Source organism: Sus scrofa, chromosome 13, assembly GCF_000003025.6.
Source record: "Sus scrofa isolate TJ Tabasco breed Duroc chromosome 13, Sscrofa11.1, whole genome shotgun sequence".
Taxonomy (NCBI): domain Eukaryota; kingdom Metazoa; phylum Chordata; class Mammalia; order Artiodactyla; family Suidae; genus Sus; species Sus scrofa.
Window position 1 is genome coordinate 100787492 of NC_010455.5, and position 24257 is coordinate 100811748.

At 40.8% G+C, this 24257-nt stretch overlaps 1 protein-coding gene across 13 annotated transcripts in view; it reads right to left on the reverse strand.

Annotated features, from left to right (window-relative positions):
• Nucleotides 1-23858, reverse strand: part of B3GALNT1 (beta-1,3-N-acetylgalactosaminyltransferase 1 (globoside blood group)) — a 38458-nt gene extending 14600 nt beyond the window's left edge. For 2 of the 13 annotated variants that reach the window (XM_021068559.1, XM_021068560.1), the window contains exons 1-2: nt 20256-21189; nt 18707-18788 (exon numbers count right to left, since the gene is read on the reverse strand). The gene's annotated coding sequence lies outside the window, so the exon portion shown is untranslated. The other 11 variants (XM_021068553.1, XM_021068551.1, XM_021068552.1 and 8 more) reach the window with 10 other exon arrangements.

Consider the following 24257-nt stretch of genomic DNA (forward strand, 5'->3'; position numbering starts at 1 on the left):
ACCCCTAGCCTGGCAGGCAACTTCCATATGCCACAGGTGCAGCCCTAAAAAGACAAAAAAAAAAAAAAAGCATTAGGAACAGAAAGTAAGTTTCCTAACCTGTTGAAAAAGCCACAGCAAACTTAACGATGAAACTTCAGAAACATTTCCAATGAAGTCAGGAGCAAGATAAAGATGCCCATTATCAATTCTACTATTCAGTGTTGTTCTAGAGAGTCTTATCCACTAAACAAGAAGAGAAAATAAGACATAAAATGAATTGTTAAGGAAAAGTAAAAAAATGCTGTTACTTCCATATTATATAGTTGTCTACATAGAAAACTCAAGGAGAAAAAGACAATATATAAGAACTAATAAGTTTACCAAGATATGGGATATGAGCTTACACAAAAATCAGAAACATTAAAAAAAAAAATCCTGTTCCATTGATCTATATGTCTGTTTTTCTGCCAGTACCATGCTATTTTGATAACTAGCTTTGTAGTACAGCCTGAAGTGAGGGAATCTGCTTCCTTCCACTCCATTTCTCTTTCTCAAGACTATTTTGCAAGAACAATAAGAACAATAAGAGACTGCTTTGGCTAGTGAGGATCTTTTGTATTTTCATACAAATTTAAACCTTTTTTGTTCTATTTCTGTGAAAAATGTTATTGGTAATTTGATAGGGATTGCACAGAATGTGTACATTGCCTTGGGTAGTAGTCATTTTAACAATATTTATTCTTCTAATCCAAGAACACAGTATATCTTTCTACTTGTTTGGGTCATCCTCAATTTCTTTCATCAGAGTCTTACAGTTATCAGAATACAGGTCTTTTGCCTCCTGAGGTAGATTTATTCCTAGGTATTTTATTCTTTTTTTTTTTTTTTTCCCATTCAACCAGGCTAGGGGTTGAATGGAACCTACAACTGCAGGCCTAAGCCACAGCCACAGCAACACAGGATCCGAGCTCCGTCTGTGACCTACACCACAGCTCATGACAACACCAGATCCTTAACTGTCATGAGACATGTTTCTACAATATTTTCTTAGCCTCTTTGCTGAAAACTCTATCTTGTCCTGCTTTACTTTACCCCATTTTTCTGCTTGAAAAACAGTCGCAGTGACAGTGAATGACTTAAGCTAAAGAACAAAGACCTAAAGGCATAAGTTATTCATAGGGTCAGCTGAATGAGGACTTAACGCGTTGGTCTAGGCACGCCGACCTGTGTAGACTGGCATGCCCTTTGCACAGCGTGATATGTCCTCTTAAGAATAAAAGAGGAGCCCCATATCCCCAAGGGGTTTATGAGGGGTCGTTAGCTGGATATGCATTAGCAAAGAAGACCTAGGTGCAAACCTAGGCACGCTGGGTTGCTGCAGATAGGCACGCTGTCTGCAGAAGCACAATGGTGATTCTCTAGATGCTATACATAGCTGACACCAAGCTTCCTCAAATGCTAATGATTGTTAAATGCCTAAAGGTCAGAGTAAAAGCTTAATCAGCAACCAGCTCTGTGACTTTTAAAATAACTTAAAAAAACCTATATCCTGCACCTACAACCCCCTTCTCACGTGACATAATCCTAAAGAGCACAATAAAAGCAGTGTGCTTTCTTAAGGTGGTGCTCTTGGTCCCTGAGACCTTGGGTTCCCTGGTTCCCACCTTTACTTAAGATAAATGTCTCTGTGTCTTGTTTTATGTTAACTTTTCCCCTTAAGTTTCACAGCACCCGTTCTTCAGCCCCATCCTGCTGAGCTGGTCTCAGCACTTAACCCGCTGTCTGAGTAAGACCAGGAATCAAAACCCACAACCTCATGGTTCCTAGTCAAATTCGTTTCTGCTGCACCACGATGGGAATGCCATACTTTATTCTTTTTGATAAAAATGGTATTTTATTCCTTTTGATGCAATGGTAAATGTGATTGTTTCCTGAATTTCTCTTTCTGATCTTCTGTTGCTTATGGAAATGCAACTTACTTCGGTGTATTAATTTTATGATCTACAATTTTACTGAACCCATTTAGAAGCTTTAGCAGTTTTCTGGTGGCATCTTTAGGATTTACTATGCATAATTCCATGTCATCTGCAAACAGTGACAGTTTTACTTCTTTTCCAACTGGATTCCTTTTATTTATTTTTAATTCTCTGATTGCTGTGGCTAGGACTTTCAAACCTCTGTTGAATAAAAGTGGCAAGAATGGGCATCCTTGTCTTATTCCTGCTCTTAGAGGAAATGCTTCCAGCTTTCCACTGTTGAGTATGATGTTAGCTGTGAGTCTGTCATATGTGGCCTTTATTACATCGAGGTATGTTCCCTCTATGGCCATTTTTTAAAGAGTTTTCATCATACATGAATGCTGAATTTTATCAAAAGCTTTTTCTGCATCTATTGAGATGATTATATGGATTTTATTCTTCAATTTGCTAATATGGTATATCACACTGACTGGTTTGTGGATATTGAAAAATCCTTGCATCCCTGGGATATATCTCACTTGATCATGGTGTATGATCCTTTTAATGTACTGTTGGATTTTGTTTGGCTAGTCATTTGTTAGGATTTCTGTGTCTATGTTCATCAATGATAATAGCCTGTAATTTTCTTGTTTTATAGTATCTTTGTCTGGTTTTGATATCAACCCACATACCTATGGTCAAGTAACCTACAACAAAGGAGGCAAGAATATACAATGGAGAAAAGATACTCTTCAGTAAATAGTGCAGAGAATACTGCACAGCTACATGTAAAAGAATAAAAGTAGAACATTCTCCCACACTATATAGAAAAATAAACACAAAATGGATTAAAGACCCAAATTTAACACCAGATATTAAAAATCTCTTAGAAGAAAATATAGGCAGAATGCTCTTTGACATAAATTGTAGCAATATGTTTTCATTTATTTATTTATTTATTTTTGTCTTTTTTTAAGGGCTGCACCTTCAGCACATGGAAGTTCCCAAGCTAGGGGTTGAATTGGAGCTGCAGCTGCCAGCCTACACCACAGCCACAGAAACACAGGATCTGAGCCACATTTGAGACCTACATGACAGCTCACGGCAATGCCAGATCCTTAACCCACTGAATGAGGTCAGGGATTGAACCTGCATCCTCACAGATACTAGTCGGGTTTACTAATGCTAAGCCACAATGGGAACTCTTGCCACAATATCTTTTTAGATCTGTCTCTTAGAGTAATGGAAATAAAAACAAAAATATACAAATGGGACCTAATCAAACTTATAAACTTTTGCACAGCAAAGGAACTCATAAATAAAATGAAAAGACAACCTATAGAATGGGAGAAAATATGTGCAAATGATGTGACTGACAAGGATTTTAATAATATAAAAATAGCTTATACAGCTCAATAATGATAATAAAAAAAAAATGAATCAAAAGATGGGCAGAAGATCTAAAAAGACATTTCTCCAAAGAAGGCATACGAATGGCCAATAGGCACATGAAAAAATGCTCAACATCGCTAATTATTAGAGAAATTCAAATCAAACTACAATGAAGTATCACCTCATTTTGGTCAGAATGCCCATCATCAATAAGCCTACAAATAATAAATGCTGGAAAAGGTGTGGAGAAAAAAAAACTTTCCTACACTGTTGGTAGGAATATAAATTGGTACAGCCACTATATAGAACAGGATAGAAGTTCCTTAAAAAAACAAAACTAGAATTACCATGAGATCCAGCAATCCTACTCTTGCACATATATCTGGAGAAAATTCTAATTTGAAGAGATACATGCAATCCAATATTCATAGTAGCAATCCAATATTCTTGGCTTTACAACAGCCAAGACATAAAAGCGACCTAAACGTCTATTGACAGAAGAATGGATAAGGACGTGGTATATATTTATATTCCTCAGCCATAAAAGGAATGAAATAATGCCATTTGCAGCAACATGGATGGAACTAGAAATTATTATACTAAGTGAAGTAAGTCAGACAAAGACAAATATCACTTATATGTAGAATCTAAAAAAAAAAACCCAAAACAAAAAACCTCAAAACAAATGAAACTTATTTACACAAGGGGAACAGACCCAGATACATAGCAAATAAACTTATGGTTAGCAAAGGAGAAAGGTGAGGGAGGGATAGAGGATGTGGGGATTTACATATACACACTACTATTTATAAAATTATAACCAGCAAGGACCTACTGTATAGCACAGGGAACTATATTCAATATTTTGTAATAAGGTATAAGGGAAAAGACTGAATCACTATGCTATACACTTGAAACTAACATGATGTAAATCAACTATACTTCTATTTAGAAAAAAACTTAATTTTTTTAATAAAGTAATTTTATAAATTCATAAACCAGATATGGTCAGGTAAAAACTGGCCAAGTTTCAATGGAAAATACATGCTTTGTTAAACTTCCTTGTATTGGTAGTCTTATTTTAAGTGTTTTTAACAGCTCTCTTTCCATTATTAATAAGGAATGACTGGAGTTCCTGTTGTGCCTCAGTGGAAACAAACATGACTAGTATCCATGAGGACATGGGTTTGATCCTTGGCCCCGCTCAGTGGGTTAAAGGATCTGGCCTTGCCCATGAGCTGTGGTGTATGCCAGAAGCTATACCTCCAATCTGACCCCTAGCCTAGGAACTTCAATATGCTGGAGGTGTGGCCTTAAAAAGCGAAACAAAACAAAAAGCAATGGCTGCCTGAGAAAACTCACGGCTCCTAAAAGAATTTTGGGAGTTCTCTTCATGGCTCAGTGGTAATGAACTCAACTCGGATCCATGAGAATGTGGGTTCGATCCCTGGCTTTGCTCAGTGGGTTAATGATCTGGTGTTGCCGTGAGCTGTGGTGTAGGTCACAGATGTGGCTTGGATCTCACACAGGCCAGCAGCTATAGCTCTGATTGGACCCCTGGCCTGGAAACTTCCATATGCCACAGGTGTGGACTTAAAAGCAAAAAAAAAAAAAAAGGAATGCATGTGCCTAATGCCTAGGTAGCCACTGGAACACTTAGATTTACATCAATAATTTAAGAAAAAGCCAGTGACAATCAATTCCTCATAATTCAAGATATTGCATATACAACACAGTATAGCTGTAGAACTTTATTAAAGTCTCTGCCAAAGCAAATTTTCCTTGTTTGCTGAATTCATCTATGAGTATGTGTCTCTGCTGTGTCCAGAGAAAATGCTTGTATTGTCCTCTCTATAAATACTACATACTGCCCAAGTAACCCATAGGGATTGCATTGGGGAATGTATATAAGAAATGAGGAGAGAAAAGAGGGGTAAAAAACAATTTGTGCTACAATTTGTAACTAAAGAACACAGATATCTAATTAAAACTTTAGAAATTTTCAGGTTTCACCATCTTCAGTCTCTATATACTATACTATCTGACATACGCAACTGATTTCATACTAACTAAGGTCATGTCATTCCTTAATGAAGACTGTAAATTTTTTTACATGTAAATTAAGTATGAGAAATAGTTCTAAAGAAACAATGCAGAAGAGGAAGTAAACACTTGAATTATGGCTTTGTCACTATCCAGCCCTGAGAACTGGGCAAGTCATTAACTTCTCGCTTGCACTCTCATATGTAAAAACAGGGGACAAGACTACTACCTCTCAGTGCAACAGCGTGAGGATTGATAACATAATATATGTGAAATCACCAGATGGCAAACCATGTTAATTTCACATCCATGTTTAGCTTTTACACCCTAAAGTTTTAATAAACAACAACAACAAAAAAAACTCCACTAAAAAAAAGAAAAAGAAACTGGTAAAACACAGTAACAACAAAAACTATAGTGTCAAGTAAAGCTAACAATAGACATGCAGAACCATGATGTAAAAACTTTTCTGAAGAATATAAAAAAAGACGTGAATAAATGAAAGAGATAATATATTTGGGGACAAGGAAACTCCAGTGTAAGATTCTACGTCCCCAAATTAATCAATAAATTCATAGGACTGTGAAAGGAACTTAATGATCTGGGAATAACCAATACAATTTTGAAAACAAAGAATGAAGTTGGAGTTGGAATGGGAGTGGGTATTATTAAAGCTTTTTGCAGAGCTACAGTGATTACACCAGAGTAATAGAATAGATAAATAACTGAGTAGCAAGACCTGAAATAGACCCACCTATCCATATGGACTTAAAAAATGGCAAAAGTGGGAGTTGCTGTCATGGCTCAGTGGAAACCAATCTGACTAGTGTCCATGAGGACTCGGGTTCCATCCCTGGCCTTGATCAGAGGGTTAAGGATCCAGCATTGCCCTGAGCTGTGGTGTAGGTTGCAGATTTTGCTTGGATCTGATGTGGCTGTGGCATAGGCCAGGGGTTACAGCTCTGATTCAGCCCCTAGCCTGGGGACCTCCATGTACCTTGGATGCGGCCCTACAAAGAGCCCCCCCCCCAAAAAAAGGCAGAAGTGGCTCTGCAAACCAATGGAGAAAGGATTCAATAAATTGTTTTGGAATAAATGTGAAAAAAGTTATATTCATATTTATTTCCAAAATAAAATATTGGGTATGTAAAAAAAAATGCCATTACAGGAAAATATTGCAGAATAGATTTGTGACCTCTACATGGGGAAAGTTTTCATAAACAAGTCATAAAAAACACATTCCACAAAAGAGAGGGGAAATAGAATGGGTCACAACAAAATATAAAACTACAGGGGACAAGACACCATAAACACAGTTAAATGATAAGCCACAGACTCAGAAAAAAACAATTATTACAAGTAAAACAAAGGACTGGGAAACAGAATCTCTTCTGGATATATATTTGTTCTGTTTTGGGTTTTTTTGTATTTTTTTTTTTGCCTTTTTCTTGGGCTGCTCCCGCAGCATATGGAAGTTCCTAGGTCAGGGATCCAATCGGAGCTGTGGCTGCTGGCCTATGCCACAGCCACAGCCATAGCAACACCAGATCTGAGCCGCGTCTGTGACCTACACCACAGCTCAAGGCAACACCAGATCCTTACCCACTGAGCAAGGCCAGGGATCAAACCTGCAACCTCATGGTTCCCAGTCAGATTCGTTAACCACTGAGCCATGATGGGAACTCCCTGGATATATATTTGTTACAGAAGGTATATTTGTAATAATCTTCTATCATTTTCTCTTTGTATAAAGTTTATATAAAACTTATAAATCAAGGAGTTCCCATTGTGGCTCAGCAATTAACAAACCCAGCTAGTATCCATGAGGATGTGGGTTCAATCTCTGGCCTTGCTCAATGGGTTAAGTTTCTGGCACTGCCGTGAGCTGTGGTATAGCTCGCAGATGCGGCTCTGATTTGCCCCCTAGCCTGGGAACTTCCATATGCTGCAGATGTAGCCCGCAAAAGCAAAAGCAAAAGCAAAAGCAAAAGCAAAAAAAAAAAAAAAAAAAAAAAAAAAAGTACTTATAAATCAAAAGGAAAATGAGTGACAAGTGAACACGAAGAAATAAGAATGGTCAACAGACATGAAACCAGGGTCAATCTCAATATCAATCAGGGAAATGGAAATTAATACCAAATTTTTAACACGTCAGAAAATATCAAAGTTTAATATTAATCAGTTACTGGAGTAAATGCCATTGGTCATACACTATGGGTGGAAGTAGCAACTGTGACACCCCACCTCTGGTAAGCAACACATCTATATCTAGTAAAATTGAAAACCAACCATTTCTTTTATGGGAACACACCCTAGAAAAACCCTCATACATGTACACACCTGCTCATTAGGGAGCTATGAAAGCAGAAAATTTGAGAAAACCTAAATGTCTATCCATAATATAAGAGATAAATAAAACTTGGTCTGTCTTTCAGTGGAATCCTACAAGATAATTAAAGAAAATGAACTGGATTTGTACAATGTAAAACTATTCAAAATATTAATAGTTCTGAAAAACAAACTGTTGAGTAAAAAATGCAATTTGAACAATTACACACATATATATAATACCATTTAAACAGTTTTAAACCCCATACAAGGAACAGTGAGCTTTCAGAAGCTGTACCTGTATATAAAACTATTTTTTGGTCAGCTCTCCCTGATTACCAGAAAGTTGTCCTGCTGCATTAGCAGAGTCTCTTATTTTAATAAACTCTTCTTTCTCTTCATCTTAAAAACGAACGACCCCCCCCCCCGCCCCGCAAAAATCCTATTTTTTAAAGGGACTACAGGAATACCTTCCAACTAAGCAGTGTGGGCATTGCTGTGAAAGAATGAAGGGGACATGTGGGGATAACAGGAAAAATGGACTAGACACAAGTACTACAAAATGCTATCAGTTGATAATTCAGGGTGATAGAAATATAGGCCTTCTCTTATAGTTTTCTTTGTATTTTACATTTATCAAAACAGGAAAAAAAGCATAATAAATATACAGCTAGATGGCTCACCCTAAATCTTTGCTGCAACACTTAATGGTTGTGTGACCCTGGAGAAAATAACTTCTCAAAAGCATCTTCTTTCAGATATAAATCAAGCATCAGTACCCTCACCCAGTTACTGTGAGGTTTATGTGGAGAACATGAATTAACCAGTCAGCACAGGGGCACTCAGTAGTTTCTGAAGTTCGATGACATTCAAGCATACAAATACACACACTATGATGTCATAGAAATCAAACTGGCCTGGCCTGAGACCTGGGAGGGACCAGCTCATTCCCGGAGAGTGGGAGTACTGGTCTCCTTAGCCCAGCTGAGCAGTAGGCTTTGTGAACCCTGACACCAATCTGAACCCAATGTCCCAGGGGAGGGACAGAAAGAAAAACCTAAAACATCGATGAATACGAAAATATCAAAGGCCAACAGGGAAGTACACTATTATTTTATTACTGACTTCTTAAATAATGTCACATAGCACTGTTAAGAAATAAATGATATCTATAATTTTAAAATAATTTGCATTTTATGAAGAAATAAACTTGTGATATTAACTGCACACGTATTTGTCAACTAGATTCTAAATAATTTATATTAAACAATCTTCTCTATCTCACATGTCTAGCACAATGCTGAGTGCACAGCAGGGCATCAGTAATAATTACTTGTTGATTTGGTGGTTGATCTGTAATAGCTGAAGAAACATTTCAAATAACAGAAAAGCCCAGAAGACCTCCAGAGACAAAACAGTTGTCCCCCTCCAGGTTATTAGGCGTGCAAATGCTTTAACCATTAAATGAAACCACTATTCTTGGAAAAGGAACCGGCATCTCTGTTATTAAGCATAAAACTTTATGGCAGCCAAAGATAGCTGCATCTGTCTTAACTACAGATGTTACAGAGCTTCAAAAGGTCTGTGGACCAAAAACACTGGAAATCATCCAACTATTATTTTTTAATGGAGGACTTTTCAGGTTTTTAATACGCTAATGTACATTCTCTGAGAAGTGGACAAGTCTTCTCAAATTTACACTAAGTCTCTCAAATTTATCTTTTAAAAAATTATTTATTTTTTACAGCTGCACCTATGGCATATGGAAGTTCCTGGGCTGGGGGTCAAATCGGAGTTGTGGCTGGGACTCACACCACGGCCATGGCAACACTGGATCTGAGCTGCATCTGCGACCTACACTGCAACTTGGGGCAACGCCAGATCCTTAACCCCTGATCGAGGCCAGGGATTGAAACTGCATCCTCACAGAGACAATGTCGGGTCCTTAACCTGCTGAGCCACAACAGGAATTCCCTCAAATTAATCTTAAAAGAATCTATTTTAAGTTTCAGCACCCCTGGCAGGACTAGAATTCCACACTTTGGGAAATCCTTCCTAGAATATCTTTGTATTCACCGAATTGAGAAACTAATTTTGTTAATTTAATAAATAAAAATTTAAGTGGTAGTAAAAAGAAACAAACCCAAAGCTGAAGAAACTGGTACAATTACTCTGGAAAACTTGTTAAGTGTTACTCACTAAAACAGAACATGTGCCCAATGACCCAGCTATTACACTCGCTATAGAACATTCAACAAGATTTAGAACATTCAACAAGGTTTATGTCCCATAAGGACACCAAAAATGTTCACTGAAGTTCTTAGTGGAACACTGTTCATGATAACCCCAACTTGGAAACAACCCACAGCAGAAGAAAGAGAGAAATACAGAGAAAAGTACATTATACAAAATGAAAGTGAATAAACCACATCCTCACATGACACCATGGAGAATCTCTCAGCCATAATGCTGAGCTAAAGAAGGCCAAGTACACAAAGAACAGACACGATGATACCCATTTACACAAAGTTAAAAAGCAGGCAGAAATAATCTCTGGTGTTAGAATTCAGGACACTCATAACCTCTGTGAAGAGGGAGGAAGTAAAATTGGAAGAGGCTGGAGGAGAGCTTCTTGGATGCTGACCACGTGCTGTCTCTCTTGACCTCAATAGTGGCGACAGGTGTGTTCACTCTTGATAATTCATCTTCTAACTTGTGCACTTCTATTTCTGTATACCATACTTCAATAGAAACGGAAAGAGGAGTTCCGGTCGTGGCGCAGTGGTTAAGGAATCCGACTAGGCACCATGACGTTGCGTGTTGGATCCCTGGCCTTGCTCAGTGGGTTAAGGATCCGGCATTTCCATGAGCTGTGGTGTAGGTTGCAGACGCGGCTTGGATCCCGCGTTGCTGCGGCTCTGGCGTAGGCCAGTGACTACAGCTCCGATTAGACCCCTAGCCTGGGAACCTCCATCTGCTGCGGGAGTGGCCCTGAAATGGCAAAAAGACAAAAAAAAAAAGAAACGGAAAGAGAGCCTAGCAGTCCAATCAATTATCTGCTTATTTGGATACTGTCTGCAATCAGTGTAGGCAGGCGTCCACATGATGTGCTGGTCCTGGGTACTCCAGCTATGGGGAGAGCACCAGGAACAAAGTCCTATCATCTTCAAAAGAGCCCATGAATTAAGGAGCTTTTAAAATCCTTACTATTCACATTTAACATGTGAGGAAACTAAGGCTTAGGGAGAGTCAATAATCTGCCCTTTGGGGCTGTAAGTGGTAGAGACTGATTCAAACAGGACTCCAAACCTCATGTTCTTGGCCACTGCCCTTCCTATCCTAGGGAGTCTGCTGCAGCTCTCTTGAGCAGAGCTGCTCTGAGTAGGTTTTAACTTTCTGCAACCATTGAACCTTGAGAGAAACAGTAAGGTAACATCACAGCCTTACCATCTTTACAGAGATAGACTCAAGACTGCCATTCTCAAAACCCAAAGATAAGTTATTAACAGTAACAAATAATAACTAATAATTCATCGGGTACTGACATTACTTTGCATCAAAAACATGCTGGGCAAGGAGTTCCCATTGTGACTCACTGGTAACGAACCCAACTAGTATCCATGAAGACTTGGGTTCCATCCCTGGCCTCACTCAGTGGGTCAGGGGTCCAGCGTTGCCGTGAGCTGTGGTGTAGGTCACAGACACGGCTTGGATCTGGCATTGCTGTGGCTGGGGCGTAGGCTGGCAGCTACAGCACCGATTCGACCCCTAGCCTGGGAACTTCCATATGCCATGGGTGAGGACCTAAAAAGACTAAATAAATAAATAAATAAATAATAAAAATAAAAGGTGCAAACAGGAAAAAACAACTAAACAAACCCAAATTTCAATGAAATTCTAAGCCCAAGCATGCTAGATTCAGGGTCATCCAAGGAGAAAACATGAGCTAACTAGTAAAGATAATTACTAAACTATTTTAAGTTGTGCAACATTCTGACTTTACCTAAAACATGATACTGTAAAGGAGTAGAAATCCAACACCCTAAAAAAAGGTCATGCGCATACAGGGTTTAATACAAACCGTGATTACACATATCAGCTCTATAACCCATTTAAACATGCAAGTAAATCCTGGCTGATCCACCTTCTCCCTGCAAATCAGTAGGCCTTCTTTTAGAGCCCAAGGATTATGTTTCCTAGAGCATTTTGAAGTTCGTAATGTTCTGTTGTTCTTCTGTGTTCAATACACAGAAGCCACAGGAACGATGAATAGGTCCACAATGTCAAATGTAGACTTTTTTGGTTCCTCCCCCCCACACATGCTCCCCTCGCCTACAACCCTTGCTCCTGCCCCACGGTCTTCCTACAATTGAGGAGGATCTGCATTGTCAAAACTTCTACAGTAGGAGTTCCCGCTGTGGTGCAGTGGGTTAAGAATCTGACTGCAGCAGCTCAGGTCATTGAGGAGGTGTAGGTTTGAGTGCCGTGGGTTAAAGTATCCGGCATTGCTGCACCTGCAGTGTAATTCACAGCTGTGGCTCAGATTCAGTTCCTGGTAGGGGAACTTCCATATGCTACGTGTGTGGGTGCAGTCATTAAGAAAAAAAAAAGTCCTACAATAGGTTCTTCTAGCAACTGGAGGACAACTACAAGATACATTAACCTTTTCAAGCTGAGATAGTCAAGATGCACTGAGCTACTTTAAGAACTGTTCTATTTGGTAAGACATATTTCTCTTCTTTACTTTTTGAGGCACACAGCTGGGAGGAATCGAATTTTATTTATTGAATGAATGAAAGCAACGACTACAGCTGCCTAATTTAATAATGCTTAAACATGAAATATGCTTTACTCTGTCAGGACAAAGTTTATGTCAAAAAGGACTTCCTTTCTACTTTATTTAAGTTCTTCATGCTCCCCTCTCTCCATGATTGTAGCAACAACCCCCGCCTGGTCCTGCCACTCTAGTAAGTGCTTTTGGAGACTTGCTCCTTAGTTGGGTTCTCACAGGCAGCAAAGCAGGGCTGAGAATCCAGGTGTCCTGACCCGCTTAGTGGGGTCTGTAGGCACTGCACTATAAGACATCCTTCCTAACTTGTTTTTATCTCTCTGGCCTGATGTCTTCACAGTCTTCTCCACGCAGAAGCAGCTCTGATCTTCCTCAGGGAAGAAATGTTGACAAAACTAAACCAGAAACTTAAAGGAAATACCTATTACAAGCAAATCTTGCTCAGCTCTTTCTAATTCTTACCCAGACAATCTTCCACTAGTCTTCTCTTCCAAATATACTTTACAGAAATGGTGGAACTGCTGAGGGGTGGGTATAATATTAGTGAATTTATATTCCAAATAACCCTACATAACTTGCAGAAATTCTGTAAGCACTTGGACACAGAATGAGTGACTATCAGGAGCCAGCAGAACCACTAAGACCATTTCACTGACTAACCACATTCCCATATTCAAAAGGGTTCCTTGAACAGATGGTTAAGGGAAGCCTTAGGTAACACACAAGAATTAAGCTTCTCTGCAAAAGGCAGGGCACCAAAAGGTCCCGCTGAACAAAATGGAAATATCTGAGTCCAATGGCAGTGCCTAGATAGTTCACAATCGGCTGATCCATCCTGGCCAGTGGATTTTTCATAGCTAGTCATTAGTTCAACACACATCTCCTGGGCTCGTGCTGGGCTTTGAGAATACAGTATTGACCAAAACAGCCACAGACCTGCTCTCCCACTTACGTCCTAAGGCTGTTAGAGCATTTTGTTAACCTGGGGGAGATCTCTAGGGTTTAATCACAAGCCTATTCTGGAGTTCCCATTGTGGCACAGTGGTTAACGAATCCAACTAGGAACCATGAGGCTGCGGGTTCGATCCCTGCCCTTGCTCAGTTGGTTAAGGATCCAGCATTGCCGTGAGCTGTGGTGTAGGTCGCAAATGCGGCTCGGATCCCATGTTGCTGTAGGCCGGTGGCTACAGCTCTGATTAGACCCCTAGCCTGGGAACCTCCATATGCCGCGGGATCGGCCCAAGAAATGGCAAAAAAGACCAAAAAAAAAATCACAAGCCTATTCTTCAGCTTTTTTCTGCTTAGTATTTCTTATCAAAGACAAATAAGTGTGGGTTTATTCAATTCTGAAGACAAGAAAGTGGGGGAAAAAAGCAAATTCATTAGAAGACATCATTACAGTCTAAAAAGCTTTCAAGGTTAGAGTAGAGCCAAAGCAAGATGAAATCAGATGGTAATAAATGAACTGTTCTCTCTGAGTTCCAAAACCCAACTGCATGAGAGGATGGGAAACCATTTTAACAGCAGCCTAAGTTAAAAAAATCTAAAAGTTTTAGTTTTAGTTGCATATGAGCTCAATATGAAAAAGGTAGTGATATAAAGAAATAACTGGAAAGTCAGGATTCTAGTTCTAACAGTTGGGGGAGGGGCCAGTTACTGAATTTGGTGAGTTGCTTCTCTCATCAGAACCATTTTTTTTTTTTTTTTTTTTTTTTTTTTTTGCTGCACCTGTAGCATGTCGAAATTCCCGGGCCAGGGATCGAACCTGAGCCACAGCAGCAACCCAAGCTGCTGTGCCACAAGAGAACTCCTCATCAGAACCTTTAAGGGACTGGGCCAGGATACCTCTCAGGCCCTATCTAGCTCCAATGGAACAGAGATAATGTCCATTTTTGTGGGCTGCTGTATCCCCAACACCTAGTGCAGAAAGCATTCCCCAAATGCTTGTAAATGAAGAACAATGGTAACAGAAATTCTACAAGTTAATACCACACTGTAGGAGTTTCCATCGTGGCTCAGTAGTTAATGAATCCAACTAGGAACCATGAGGTTGTGGATTTGATCCCTGGCCTTGCTCAGTGGGTTATGGATCCGGCGTTGCTGTGAGCTGTGGTGTAGGCCGGTGGCTACAGCTCTGATTAGACCCCTAGCCTGGGAACCTCCATATGCCATGGGAGCAGCCCTAGAAATGGCAAAAAAAAAAAAAATATATATATATATATATATATCAGTGTAACTCCAGATGGCGGATGGAAGCCCTAAGATAAATGTCAGTTGGAAGGTTCAGTAAAGATTACTAGAATGGGCTGCTCCTCACTAACAGAAATCTTTAAGCAGCTGGTGGGAATGCTACAAAGGTTAATTCCTCACTGAGTTTTAAGTTACCCTAGGTAACTTCTGAGGTTCCTTACAACTCCAAGATTTCATGACCTTGTTAGTCATATTTAAAATGCAGTATATGGAAAAGTGTATGGAAAATGCACTATATGGAAAAATGTTGCATGGCATTTTTAAATTGTTCCATTTTTAAGAATGCATCTGAGGCACTCGATGAGTTTAAGAAAAATCCCACCTCCCACATTAAGCATAACTTTCTGTGGCCATTAAGCAGCTTTAAGTAGATAGTGAGTATAAATACCTAATGCTCTATTATCATTTCCCAATTCTGCCCCTGCATCCCCTGCTGGTGGACTGCAGTGCCACCATCTCAGATATTGTGAGATGTATCGAAGAATGTTTTTCAATTCCAGTCTCATTAAAAATGGAAGCCTCCTATCTCTTGTGTGTTGACATAGAAGACACCTAGGTTTTTAAAAACACATTTTAAAAAGATATATGGTGTTTGGAAAGAAAGTACTTTTTGTAGGAATAACAATTTAAGGGAACACAGTTGGTGCTCTGCCACCATATAGGCTCTATTAACTTTGATCAAAAGTATTCAAAAAAATTCCAGAAGTTCCAAAAAAGCTAAACTTGAATTTGCCATGTGTGCTAGCAACTATTTACATATCATTTACATTGTATTTACAACTATTTACATAACATTTACATTATATTAGGTATTATAAATAACCTAGAGATGATTTAAAGTATAAGAAGGATGTGTATGGATTATATGCAAATACTATGCCATCTTATATAAGAGACTTGAAGGGATTTCGTATCTGAGAGCATCCTGGACACAATCCCCTGTGGATATCAAGGATGACTATATTTTATAGATTTCTGGGGTTGTGGCATGTAGGATCTTTTTTTCCCCCTGCGTTTTGTTTTTTTCAGGGCGGCATATGGCTAAGGGTTGAATCAGAGCTACAGCTGCCAGCCTACACCATTGCCACAACGCCAGATCTAAGCCTCATCTTCGACCTACACCACAGCTCACGGCAACACTAACTGGATCCTTAACCCACTGAGCAAGGCTAGGGATCAAACCTGCATTCTTATGGATCCTAGTCTAGTTGTTACCACTGAGCCACAATGGGGACTCTGAAAATCTCCAGGTTGAGAATGAGAAGGAGCAGCCAAAGGCAATAGGACATGACAAGGAAAATTCAGTTGCAATTTTCTTTTTACTTCTGCTGTATCTGCACCTATATCCAACCAAAAAAAGCATGCACTCTTTATAATTTGCAATACATGTTAGAATTTTAAGCAGGGTTTTTTTTTTTTTTTTTTTTTTTTTAAGGTTAAGTGGACTTTGGGGCTTAAGTCTGTATCACTTATATAGCAATTTACAAAGCTCTTTTCACAACACTGTAAAATGAGTGTTACCATCTCATTTTTCAGAGACAGATACAGCCCAGGTACAGGCAGACCTGGAACCCAAACTGAGGCTCAACTCCAGATGCTGTGCTCCTTCTTCAGAACACAGTGTCTGTTGAAAAGCTCACAGTTTCTTGAGATTCCTGGGCAGGGAGCAAAGAGTACAACAAAACTGGGCACACCTCTGCTGTCAGTGGTGGGCAGTCTCAGGGAAGAGGCAATAGGTAACGGGGTCCAGAGAAGCTAGGAAAACCAGAGCAAAGGAGAGATGACACAAGTTAAGCAGACGAGCATCAAGGCTGACTTGAAAGCTAGGCTGCCTGTTTTGTTATAAAAAGTTTTAACTCATTGGAGGAAGAGGATAAGACAAGCTGCCCTAATTAACATTTCTTCCCACTGTTGCCTTAGGTTAGGAATACTATAGAACTTTGTCATTCTTGTCTGTCAAGTTAAGTCACTGTTTCCCTTGCCCTTAGTTATCTGAGTGTATTTCATTTATTCATTCCATATGCTCGTTCTGTGTTAGAGGCTGGAGATGCCTGGCCAGCAAGTTGCTAACACAATGCAGAGTTCATGACTCCAAGTTTCAGACTGAACATTATGAGAAAGGCCCATCTGGAAAAGATGGAAGGAGATCCCCCAGCTCAAATGTTTGCAAACTTGTGGCCAGCACTCAATGACAGGGTGCTGAGTCTGTGCTCTCAGAATGTGTGGATGTGCAATAAAAACACACATTATGTCAATTATATCAGTTTAGAGAATGAAACTATTTAACCCTGAGATAAGAGTTGATTACACTTTTTTTTTTTCTTAGCAAGTGGGTAACTCCATCCTCAAAAACGAAGTGTTAGCAAAATATAGCTCTAGGTAAGAGACATGGTTGGAGCCCTCACTGTCATGCTGGTAGCAAGTGGCGGCAGACTTGTGAAATGTCTAACAGGCGCAGTGCTTCATTAATTCTAATTTAAAAGAGCTCACTCAAAGTGCACTGCTTGAGAGGTTAGCAGAAATCTATGTTCTAGTCCAGGAGTGGGCAAACTTTTTTTTTTAATAAAAAGCCAGATGGCAAAATATTTTCTCTGTGGGCCCCATGGTCTCTATCCCAGCCACTTGACCCTACTTTCGTAGTGAAAATGGAGCCAAAGACATTATTAAGCATATAGGTGTGGCTGTGTGCCAATAAAACTATGTTTGTGCTAGAGCCATGAAATGGCATACCTTAGAACAGCAACAAAACCTCCTAGGATCGCTATTCTCTGTTTCCTCATTATTCCTAAGGGTCGTGCTACTGAAAAGTGGATCCTCGTGGTGGTAACACGTTCTCTACATGAAATTGTTCCTGGAGGGTAGCAAGGCTAAGAAGTATTAATCTAGGCTATAGATACTATAGGGGACAACAAAAGGCTTGGGCTTCCTGGCTAACCATCTGTGTCAGGGTTAGACATATACAGAATGGAAAACATAATCTATTCTAGCTTCCTGGTTTTTATTACTTAATTTCTCAAAGTTGCAAGGGGTACAATTATCTCCCTAGCCAAATTCTCCATCCTGCAACCTCTCAGGCACCCCCTGAAACACACACACCACAGATTGTTCTGTGATTTCACTTCCCCCTCACTGAGATGTGACTCCCCAACAAGTCACTTCTAGTTCATACACTCACCTTCCCTTCTCCTCTAATTCAGTATGTGCCAAAAGCTCTGGGCCAAAAGCAAATCAATACTTAAAATATACAACTTTTTACTAAATCAAAATCATCTCTCAGAATCCCTAAAGAGATATTTGCCAAAGAGTCTGCTGTTACATGAACTGCAACTTTTGAATTTATCTGTTGAGCCAGGTCACTTACATCCTGGTTGACCCTCGAGTTTTGACCTCATTCATGAAGCTGTACAGCATGATTATCTACCACACAGTGAGGAGGGCTGAGCAATGATGGCTGTTAGAACTTCAACAGAAAAGCATATTTAGCCTGGACATTACACAGTTGCAAAATGGATAAAGGCATTTCCTAAAATGGGATTCTACCTGTATCATTCAGTGGTGGACAGAACAGAGCTAGATACTGGGCACAGAGAGAAGGTGAATCATTTGAAAGGGAAGGACAAACGGGAAAAGTATCCACTAGAGTATTGTCTTAGAAATAAAGAGAGTTGAGTCTGATCTTGAGTTGAATATGACCACTAAATTTAGTGTATATAGTTAAGTGTTCCTGAGATACCATGGTATTTTAATGATGATTCAATTTTTTAAATATATACATATAATCCAAAATGGTTTAATTGAGCTTAATTCTTGCAAATCCTTTAGGGCAAAAAATATACTAGAATAAAATACTAAGAAAATTTGCAGTTGTGTTAAATAATCCTTAAAATCCTGTAAAAGAGACTATTATAGTCAATTTTAACAAATAAGGATTATGTCTTGGTTAAAATAAGATGAACTTACGTACAAAATCTCAGATGAGACTAAAGCACTAGCTGAAGTTTTTTGTTTTCCATATTCCATGTTTTAATGAACAGATTTGCTGTGAACTAATAAACAGAAGAACAGAAAAAGAATATATCTCAGTCATAACAACACTGGGCATGATGACATCTAAAATCAACATTCTATACCTAGCTAGAGGAGCAAACCATTATGTATCAATATTCTTTTCATTTCTGGAAAAGCTGTGATCCTCTCTTCTTCTTCCTGACTCTCAAATAACTTCATGCATCTCATCTGGAATTATGTTTGGCCACTGTCTTGATACAGGCCTTATTATCAGGGCTAGAATGACCCAGTGGCCATTCATTTGAATGAACCTTCTGGTCTAGGATTAAAAAAAAAAAAATTAGATTCTTATCTCTAAATAGTAAATAATTCCTTTCTCTACACTGATACAGGTTCAATGTGTTCTTTTATCAAGCATCAACCAACTGCATCTGGAGAGCACAAAATCAGCTCCCTACCTCTTTCCAAGCTGCCTGGGGAAAGCTAAAACACAAAGCCATTAACATTTCAAGACTACAAACTCAAATCTTCCTTACCTCTGAAAACAGAAAGGGGGGGCAGGATTCGGTTAATTTGTTCTTTGTTGGTAGCTCTACCTAAGGAAGCAGCCACCTCCTAAATGCTGGTACTATGTGTTTTGCTGGTACTGTTTTCTTCTGAAAGAAAACCATCTCTGCATTGCAAATCTCCCTGCTAGAACATCAGTGAGGAGTGTTAAGACAAGGAATATAGAATGCCACTCGTGCTTCTTGTGCTTCTTGCTGGCATTATTCCTCGCAGCTTGGAAAAGTGAAGCTCCATTCATTGCATCTTTAAGATTTCCTTTAAAATGCCTTGTATGCTCATCAAGAGCATCTCTTATACATCATGTAGCCCTAGCCCCTTGGGCTTTCCTCCTCACTCTGCCCAATTCGCCCATTTTGCTCCTCAGGTCCATAAACCTCCCAATCCCTCCCCAGGAGGAAGAACCCTTCCATAATCTGACTCCTGGGGCCCTTCCCCAGCGCTTCGGGGAAAGCGTTCTCCCCAGGCCTGCTGGGGAATCCTACAGCGAAACACTGTCCCCACCTCTACCCCGCCATCCCGGCCAAAACGCCTCCAGGCAGCTCCCTTAATCTGTCGCCGCCAGAGCGGCCCGGAGCGAGGGGAAGGCGTGGGCTGCTCCCTGGGGCAAAGCAAAGTGGACAGCGTGCTCCTGGCAGCCGCGGCCTGGCTCCGTCACGCACCCAGGCGCTCCTCCGTGTCGCCCACGGTCCTGCCAGGCCCCATCAAGCCCTCACCGGATGAAGGAGGTGATCGTCGCTGAAGCGCGAGCCCTCGCGGCGCAACACGGGCCGAGCTACTGGAGAGGACTGGAGGAGTGGGCGGCGCCGCCTGGCCCGCCTCCCGGCCCAGCCGCCCCGGAGGCGGGCGCGTCCCGGGAGAAGCAGGTCCCAGGGTTACGTCCGCCACCCAGCCTGGCGAGGGTCCCCAAGGTCTCTGCGCCGTCCTTTGCCCACACTCACCTCCGAGCACCACGCGTTTCCTGCTCAGACTTCGGCCGGCGGCCGATGCTCCCGCCCCGCGCGCTCACGCAGCCTCCTCGCAGCCTCCCGCAGGCCGGGCGCGCGCAAACCACGCGCCGGGGCCTGGGAGCCCCTTGCTCGCTCGCTCACACGCTCGCAGGCGTGGACCCTGAGTCCCTCGGGAGGGTGCCTCGCTCCGCCCGCCCTTCTGCGCGCCGTGTGACTCCTCGCCACCACCTTGCATTCCAAGCTTCAGGGTAGTAGGTAGGCATTTTACATGTGAGCCACGTAGTGGCTGACCGCGGTAAGGGTTTCTTTGCCTTGCTAGTCCTGTATTCAAGTTGTGTAAATGCCCGGCCTCGAGGCAGCCCTGGAGGGATCTACTTACTGAAATCCTAACTGAGCTAGGAAGAGCCGTAGAAACCTTGGGAAGTTCTTTGCTCTCGAAGGAAACAGGCGTGTTCCCCTTCTAGAATCAATGGAAAATGGAGGGTGGGGATACGTCGGGGTTACAGTGGTCTGGGGAACCAGCAGGAATCCTGGGAGTCGCACTTTGGCCTGAAGAATTCAAAGGTCTGAGTGGTCACCAACTGTTGCTCCTTGGGAAGACTGGAGACGCTTGTAGGCGTGGGAGCTGGGTGTTGCTGTGTGGGTTCTGGTTGTACCGGTCTCTGGGTGGAGGTTGTTGAATTAATCCAGATAATATTACTTCTCCTTACTTTGGCGTCCCTGAAATAGTGCCATCTGAAAACTGATTCTCTTGTCTGTGGCACAGTGAACAGTTTGGTGGCAGCATCACGGTGTGGTGTGACGTGTTGAAAGAATAGTTCAGTCGACACTCATATACATTCCTCCAAGAATGAATAAGATTAACTTTCTAACGTTTTGCTGTAACTGCTTTCATTCTCTTCTTCCTAAAGACAATGACATTCTCCTATAAGAAACTAAATTACTATAAGAAACAGTTGTTTGGAGTTTCCGTCGTGGCGCAGTGGTTAACGAATCCGACTAGGAACCATGAGGTCGCGGGTTCGGTCCCTGCCCTTGCTCAGTGGGTTAACGATCCGGCGTTGCCGTGAGCTGTGGTGTAGGTTGCAGACGCGGCTCGGATCCCGCGTTGCTGTGGCTCTGGCGTAGGCCGGTGGCTACAGCTCCGATTCAGCCCCTAGCCTGGGAACCTCCACATGCCGCGGAAGCGGCCCAAGAGATAGCAACAACAACAACAAAAAAAAAAAAAAAAAAAAAACAAAAAGACTAAAAAAAAAAAAAAAAAAAAAAAAAAAGAAACAGTTGTTTGATATCACTTCATATCTAGCCCATATGCAAATTTCTCCAGTTGTCAAAGAAAGTCTTTTATATTGGTTTGTAGAAAGATAGTCCAATGACGATTCATGTATTGCTTTTGTTGTTATGTTTGTCTCTTTTAATTAAGAACAGTTCTCCACCTGTTTTATTTTCATGGTATTAACTTTTTGAAGAGTCTAGGCCGGTTATCTGGCAGAGGGTTCTACCTTCTCAGTTTGTCTGACCATGTTTTCCTCCTGATGTCATTTGACTTTTTCTCTAGATTCCATATTTTCTGTAAGCTAGAAGGAAGTTTGAGGGGTTTGATTAGATGGCAAGAATCCTTCTAGGGTGGCACACTTTACCAGGTGCTCTTCTTATTGTTTCTCATTGGGAAAAATGTAATATTAACTGCTAATAAATAATATTAACTAATATTATGTGCACAATATTAGGTTGTCCTGGTATCAGAGAGCACTTAAATCTGACATGACCTCCAGATTTTTCTAGTAGAGTCTGTTTTCCCTTTTGTGGTTCATAGGTAATCTTTGGTTTGGAGACTTTGGAAATGTTTGGAGAAAACCTTAGTCCCTACAAGAAGAACATAGGTTACACATCTCTTCGCCTAGGTGGATAGAATGATCATCTGGATCATTCTGGTACCTACTTTTTCAGATCACCTAGTGGTGGATGCTTCATTGAATTAGATGCTAGCTTTATTCAAAGAACAGTAAACTCTGGACTCTGTGGAGTTTGGGCCACTTTAGAATTTCTCTGGCTAATTCTGATAAAAGCGATGATACTTCCCACAAGATCTTGTGATATATATTTTAAGAAGGTTTGATAAGATCCAGGAGGAGTTTCCTATATTTAGCTGGGCATACCTGAGCCAAACACCAGTTCCATTTAATAGCAAAACAGCATCAAAAATAAGTAATATTGTGTGTAATCTCTGCCTCATATCAAACATCCATGAGTAATACTGTGTGTAGCCTCTGGCTCATATCAAACATCCATGAGTGCGAGCTCATCCATTTAAGCTCTTCTGGGTGAGATCTATGTCAAGTTTACTTTATATAACATGACCACTTTAATTCCAAGAAGACTCTCAGAGGGCACCATCTGTTCCACAGACAAGTGTAGGATTCTAAATCCCCACTTTTACAAATTTAATAAGTCAGTCTAAGTCAGTGGTTTTTGTTTCCATCAGCAAATCAGTGCTCTTGCCCCTGCAAGTTGATCTGAATTTCATCAGAGTCACCTTTATAAGAGTACAAGGCAGAAGCCACAAGGCAGAAGCTAGCCTTGAAAGTTATGTAGCATTATTCTTCTGGCATTCTGTTGGTCAATAGCAAGCACAGGACCATTCAATATTCAAGGGGAGGGAATCAAGCAAGGCATGAATACTAGAAGATGAGGCTCACTGTGAGGCAGGAGGGTGTTGAGGAAGGGAAACATATTTGGAAAGGAGCTACCACCCTGCTGTAAGCTAAATGCAAACTTTTAGGTGTGTCATATTGACTCTACTGTTCCTTTGCTCAAAATCAGGTGGGTCTGGATCATCTGTTTAACTTCAAGCCGAGTCATAACAGCCCATCCCCAATTGTGATCCACACATTTGCATCAACACCGTAAATATAGGAGTTCCTGTTGTGGCTCAGTAAGTTAAGAACCTGACTAGTACCCATGAGGATTCAGGTTCAATCCCTGGTGTCCCTCAGTGGATTAAGGATCCGGTGTTGCCGTGAGCTGTGGTGTAGGTCATAGATGCAGCTCAGATCCTGTGTGCTATGGCTTTGTCATAGGCTGGACAGCTATAGCTCTGATTCAACCCCTAGCCTGAGAACTTTCATATGCTATAGGTGCAGCCCTAAAAGTACGAAAAAAAAAAAAAAAATTACGGTAATTTGAAGTTTCTCTGAAAATAATACAGGTGAATATAGGAGTTAAAATGGATGTACAACAAAATTATTGGGAATAATAGCAGTGTAAGTCTAGGCATGGACTTAGTTGATACTGTGTAAATATTCAGATCTGAATCCCTGAGTGTGATTCTTTTCCTGGTTCCAGCCCTAGCAGGTAGCTGTGCCCTTTGAAAAGGGTAAAGTGATTGCTGCTTGCCAATGCCTTTATCTCAGCCATTCTTCACCTCACCTTGGCTGACAGTTCACTTCACTAAGTAAAGGAAATCCATTGTTAACAAAACCAGAAAGGCTCCATTGCAAATAGAGTAATATATAGAAAAAAAGTAGACCTCTCTGCTTGGAAGGGTGCCTTAAGACATTGGTATTTTACAAATTCTGTATTTTATTTTTGCAAAGTTATATTGTAATGCCTGTTTTTATTTACTATTATTATTATTTTTGTCTTTTGTCATTTTAGGGCCACACTCATAGCATACGGAAGTTCGTAGGACAGGGGTTGAATCGGAGCTGTAGCCGCCAGCCTAAGCCACAGCCACAGCAATGACAGATCCAAGTCTCGTCTGTGACCTACACCACAGCTCATGGCGACCCTGGATTCTTAGCCCATTGAGTGAGGCCAGGGATGGAACCTGGGTCCTCATGAGATGCTAGTCAGATTCATTTCCACTGGGCCACAATGGGAACTCCAGATGCCTGTTTTTAAAATGTTTCGAATGTCTCATGAATAATGAGTGGGTATGTGTGCACATAGATGGCAAGACCTCTCTAGGATGCAAAACAGAGCCATGGACAG